The sequence below is a fragment of the Acomys russatus genome, unplaced genomic scaffold, assembly GCF_903995435.1.
Source record: "Acomys russatus unplaced genomic scaffold, mAcoRus1.1, whole genome shotgun sequence".
NCBI lineage: Eukaryota > Metazoa > Chordata > Mammalia > Rodentia > Muridae > Acomys > Acomys russatus.
In genome coordinates, this window is record NW_026131811.1 from 5,972 (window position 1) to 12,401 (window position 6,430).

Here is a 6,430-nt window from a genome sequence, read left to right on the forward strand (position 1 = left end):
TTGTCGAGCCGCGCCCGACCACAGTAAAGACGCGACCACCAGTTCTTCTCCAAGCAGTTCATTCAAGCTCTTGGTGCAAGCAACTCCCCTGAACCACACCCGTCACACACTAATAAAGCATTCTATCATCCAATCAATTCACACCACGTCTCGCATCCTCAGAGGTCCACGAAGGCGAAACTACCGCAGGCAGTGGGCTATGCCCAAATAAGGACCTGTTTGTCTTTACTGAGGCCGCTCTGGCGATGTGCCAGGCGCCATCTTAGGGTGTGGTCCTTGGGGGCTCTCCACACAGCAGCCTTTGCCTTCCATGTGCTGGGATTGATGGGATGTGGCACCAACCCGGGAATAGAAGCAGTTTTCCGATGCAACCTTTAAGAGTTTTTATAATGAGACCCTGATACTGATTTCAATCAATATTTTCAGCTCAGACATTGGCTGCTCTTCAAAGCATTCTCAAGGCATCTCTTGACAAAAGGCAGTATCTAAAGAATGTTGGCCCACTCCCTAAATCCCTGAACTCAGGAGGCAGAGGCAGACTGATCTCTGTGAGTTTGAGGCAAGCCTGGTCTTTTTTTTTTTTTTAAAGCAGGCTTTGTTTTCACACATTTATTATTACTGTTATTTGTATGAAAACTGAATCTTTATCATATACCACTATGGGTTTTAAATTTCTCATCCATTTTTTTTTCAGTTTTATTTTATTTTTCAGCCTGATGTTATTTTTAGTGAGTTCTAGCACAGCTAGAGCTGTAAAAGAAAGTTTATCTGAAAAAAATATTTATCCTAAACTCAAAATAATAATTTCCCTTCAAAGAAATTAAATACATTATTAGTTTGAAATTGGTGCTTATAAATTGTAGAAGAGGGGGTTTCAATGTGACATTTGGAAGCACAAAGCAGTCAGAAATTCTAAAGGAAAAAAATCTGATAAGATACTGTAAAACAAACAGGCCACTTATTAGACTGGATTACAGGATATGTTCTGAGTAGCCCAGCAATGGCTGTCCCACAACCAGAGGAACAAAAATCATGTAACTGTTAAGCCCATAAGGTTGGAAGACTCTACAGTATAAATACAGACTTGGAGGATTTCTGGATAGCTAATTGTCTCCAGTCTCTGTTAGAGTCCTGGTGAGGTTGAATTTTGTATTGATCCCAGCAGTTACATACACAAAATGGAGGTCATTAGGGAAGGCAAGCAGGAAAAAGCAAAAACTTCTTCCATTTCATGTGGCCTCTTAACAAAAGAGTGGCTCAGGTTGACAGTGAATCTTCCTGCTTCTAATTACTCCATAAAGGAAATGTCTTTTTCACCCAGGAGTGGTGGTACATGCCCTAGATCTTAGCACCTGGGAACAGAGGCAGATCTCTGTGAATTGGAGTCCAGTTTGAACAATATAGTAACTTTTAGGATAGTTAGATATACATAATAGAGACCCTGTATCAGAGAGAGGTCATGACAGATGAAGAAAGAGTGAGAGTGAGAGAGAGAGAAAGAGAAGAGAGAGAGAAAGAGAGAGAAAGAGTGAAGAGAGAGAGAGAGAGAGAGAGAGAGAGAGAGAGAAGAGAACTCCTTATTGTGTTTTTCAAAGCTTAGAATTTAAATTTAACCAAATCTTTCCATCACAGTACTTTCTTCAAATTTATTATCACCTCATCAATGGAAGGGTCTGTGATAAACCCTACCTCAGGCATCTCACAACAGCCAAATACCCAAAAGGTAAAAGCCACCCTTAGGGTGTGCCCAGGGCTTTACAGAAGGAGATTATACAACTTAAGTTAATTATGCTAATAGCAACACACCCTGCCTTAGGGTGGGGTCTTCAGATCTCTATATAAGAGCTTGAGAACTGTGAAACTGAGTCAGTCCAGAGGCCCTAGGAGGTGTTTACGCAGTGGGGCCCTTCTTCCAGTCAAAGCTGTTGTCCAGAGAGATCAGAAGGCACAGCATCTCTGAAGCAAAGGGCAGACCTTCCTGCAAGCTTTGATAAGACCAGGGATCTGGAGGTGAGTGGAAATCCTCAGTCCATGGATTTATACGTTGTCTGAGCCCAGGAATTCTCATGTAGAAGTCCTTGTGATAGTTCACATAGAGAATGCTCTTATTTCCAGTTCATTCTTGAGCCTCAAATTTTAATCTATCATAACATTAAAATTAAGATGAGTACGGTTTCTCACTTATTTTATGATCCTTGTGAATCTAACTTTGGAAGGTGTGGAGATACCTTATAGCATGACTTTTAGCATGGTATCTATACTTAGTGTTCATTATAGAAATCATATAATGCCACATATATGAGATATTCCACAGGAAAACATTATAGTCTTGTGTTTCAAACATGTTTTTAACTATTTAGAGAATATTTTAATAATGTGTTGATTTAGGACACATTTGTTTAGTGATATTATACTTTGAATGAGCTCCTTTGCTGGAGACTCGGTTCATGAAGGACTTCCTTGGCATGTATTCATTTCTAGCTCTAGCACTAAGAAAGTAAATAAAAAGAAAAGGGAAACAACTCAGTTTTGCGGGAGCAATAATGAGAGGTTGAGGCAAGAGAACTTTGAATATGAAGTAAGCTCATCGTTAACAATCCTGATTTTCACCCCATTCAAAGTATTGAAGGAACATTTATTATTTAGGTCCACGTGATGTAAGCAATATTTTGGAGTGATTTTTAAATAATAGATAGATTGGTTGTCTTTACATTGTTATACTTAAAAATAAATCTCAGTCTTATTCTTCAGGAATGAGAAGTTTATACTGCATTGTTTATGGTAGGATGCAAGGTTAATACAACTTATTATTTCTATCTTGTATATTTGAGGCTTCATTGGTTACATGCTGTATAGTCAGATTTACAGAAAATTCTGTGAGGAGATGAGAGGAAGGCACACGCCTTAAATCCCAGCACTCCAGAGGCAGAGACAGCCAAATCTGTGTGATTTTGAGACCATCTGGGTCTACAAAAGGATTTCAAGAAAACCAGGATTTACACAGAAACCCTGCATAAAAAACAAAACAAAATTTTAAAAAGTAGCTGGGTGTGGTGGCAATCGCCTTTAATCCTAGCACTTGAAAGGCAGAGGTAGGTGAGTCCCTGTGAGGTCAAGGCCAGCATGGTCTACAAAGCAAATCCAGTGTAGTCAAGGCTACACAGAGAAACCCTGATGGCAAGAGGGGTGGGGGGGGGCTTGGAGGAGAGACAGAGGACTGAGAGCTGATAGGTAGAGGACTCCTTACTTGGGTGTCCAGAGCTTAGATTTTTAATTTAACCCATTCTCCCCATCACAATTATTTATTAAAATTGATCATCACCTTATCAATGGAAGGGTCTGATAAACCCTGCCTCATCCTTCTCACAACAGCAAAATGCCCAGAAAGATAAAGCAAGACTCAGAATGTGCCCAGTGCTTTAAAGAAGGGGATTATACATGTCAATTTAATTATGCTAATACCTAAACATTCCAACTTAGGGTGGAGCCTTCAGATCTCTATATAAAAGCTGGTGAGCTCCAAAATTTGCCTACTTCTGAGGCCCATGGATGTGGTTACACTGCAGAGACCTTCTTTCAAGTCACAATTCTTGTCCAGAGAATTCAGAAGACCAACACCTCCTAAACAAGGGCAGCTTTCAGAAGACCAGACATCTAGAGGTAGGAGGAATTCCTCATCCCGTGAATTCATTATTTCACTGGTTTCAGGAAATTTCAAATAGTAATATTAGTGATCCTTAATACGGAGAATGATGTTTTTTCCAGTTTAACATTGGGCAACAAAATTTTAATCTCACATAATATTAAGATTTAAGATTAACATGGTTTCCTCACTTATTTTATGATCTTTATGAATCTAAATTTTGAATGTACAGAGACTACTTATAAATTGATTTTTCGCATGGCATCTATACTCTGCGTTCATTACTGAAATCATATATTTTATGTGTATGTGATCTTCCACAGTAAATGAAGATGTACTCTTTTGCCTCAAATAGGTTTTAACAATATAGAGATGGTTTTCTTGTGTGTCACCTAAACCTCTCCATCTGGTGTGCAAGTCAATTACCTTTACTTTCTAAGTCTTTCTATCTAGCACTGGTTGTCCTAGACTTTGATATATAGAAGTGGCTATCATTGATTTTACAGAGATTTACCATACTAGTTATGGAACTAAAGGTGTACCCCACCTCCAGCAGCTTCATTCTCTCGATTTTAGGCAAGTTCTATTAAGATTTGGTAAAGGAGGCACAAGAGCGTGCACCTGTACCAATGGCGAATAATCCAAACACCTTTTATTTTTAAGGGATGAATTATTCCATTGTTAATAGTAAGTGAGTTCTATGAGCCTCACATCACCAGGGATACCTGATGTTCAACAGTTCCAATAAGGACACGTAACTTTTGTTTGTTTGTTTGTTTCTCTTCAGGATACTGATTCACAGGATCTGTGGAATTCCAAAAGAGCCTCCTAAGCTGTGTTTCCAAGCTGTTCAAGCTGCTGTGGAAGAGTTTGTACAACTGAGCTATTGTTCGTGGGCACAGAATCTCAGCACAGAATGGCATCATCTGATAACCAAGGCCAATGGTCCAAAGGAGACCTTCTGAACTTACTGGACTCCATCAAGAGTAACATCCCACCAGGTGACTTCCAGACCTTCCAAAAACCCAGGCAGACCTAGACTGGGACAAAGTAGCTTTTAAACAGTATTCAGGAGAAGCGTGCAAACTAAAGTGGATGCAGATTTCTCATCCTTTGAGGAAGTTCCGAACACTGACAGAATTGGTGTTGGAGGCCAAGGAAGGGATTCAAGAACCTGGCAAAACTGAGAAAGTCAAGCCACACCCTGGCTTCCCCAAAAGACCCCTGACGGCCTATATGCGCTTTTACAAGGAGAAGCGAGCTGAGTACTCTAAGCTGTACCCCAAGTACACCACTGGGCAGTTGACTAAAGTCATAGCTACAGAATACAATCAGCTGCCTGAGGAGGTCAAGGAGGATATATTCAAGACTTCCAAAAGGACAAACAAGACTTCCAGGAAAAGCTGACTCAGTTCAAGAAACAACATGCTGGTGTAGGGCATCCTAAGAAGTCTGTGCTGCCGAAGAGTCATGGAATCAAAGAGTCTAAAAAATCAGAAAGACTTATGCAAACGGGAAAGAGTCCTCTAGAAACGGCAGTGCCCAAAGCATTTTCTTCCAACAAGATATTTCAGGGAGAACCCAAGAAACCTCCTATGAACGGCTACCAGAAATTTCACCAAGATTCCTGGTCGAGCCCAGAGCTGCACCATCTGTCCTACAGGAAGCGCTGGGTTGAGATTAGCAGGCGTTGGCACAGAGTCCCAAGGGACCAGAGAGAACTTTATAAGCAACAGGCCGAGGAGCTTCAGAAACAATACTGGGTGAAGCTGGACCGCTGGCTCCAGAAACTGTCACCAGAGGAATATGCATCCTACACAGAGGCAAAGGCTTCCTGTGGGAAGCGAAAGAACATGGCCATGTCTGGAGGCAGAAGCCCCAAGCGTGCTCGAACAGATGTGTAGTCCTCCTCAGAAATGGGCCTGCCAGCATGGCCTGAAAAGGCACAAGGGCTTATGGATTCTGGGGCAGATTCCTCAGAGACTACTACGGGACGTGATGGTGGCTCCCATGCATCCATTCAGATTAGGACAGAAGATGGGAAACAGGAAGACTATAGCAGCTCCTTGTAATCTAGCAGTTCCGATGAAGATGAAGATGAAGGATGTCTTTCTCAGGGAACCATGTAATTTAGACGCAGTTTTATCCACGTTTCAATCTCAAATCCAAACCCAGGACAACCCTGATAGAGAAAGAACTGTCCTCTCTGGTTTTTATACTCCCTTGCTTTTCTCTCCTATGTCTTTCCTTTCTCACTAAGGACAAAGGAGGAGTGAGAGGAGAAGGGAATTTGCCATCCTCCTGCCTGAATCGGAGTCCTAGGCTCAGGAAGAAGCCTTCAGAAGCAGCACATAAAAGTTATTTACATTTGATTTGAAGAAACTATGGAATCATCCTTACAAAGCTTACCCATGAACATATGAAGTGTATCAGCTCATTCAAGGGAGGGTTTCTCAGGCCTTGGAGTTGGACCCAATGGATACCAAATCTGAAACTAAAAATAGGTAGAAACACTAATAGATAGGTACAAACATATTATTTCTCTAGCATTATCTGATTGGCGTTAATACAACAGTACCATTACTGCTGTTACTTTGCTGAGTGCAATTTTAAATAAAATTAAAATGATTTCTATTTCTTTAGCTGCTGAATATTCTAAGCCATATTCATGTCTATTTGCTTTATAATATATTTATGAGTACCTTTGAGACTATTTTTTACTGAAATATTCATTTCATTTATTTTAGCTCATGTATAGATTGTAAAATTTCTAATGTTGATAGAGTA

General features: G+C 40.5%; 1 pseudogene; it reads left to right on the forward strand.

Annotated features, from left to right (window-relative positions):
• The first annotated feature begins 4,559 nt into the window (after positions 1 to 4,559).
• LOC127186517 (upstream-binding factor 1-like protein 1) lies at positions 4,560 to 5,772 on the forward strand (annotated as a pseudogene).
• The last annotated feature ends 658 nt before the right edge of the window (positions 5,773 to 6,430 follow it).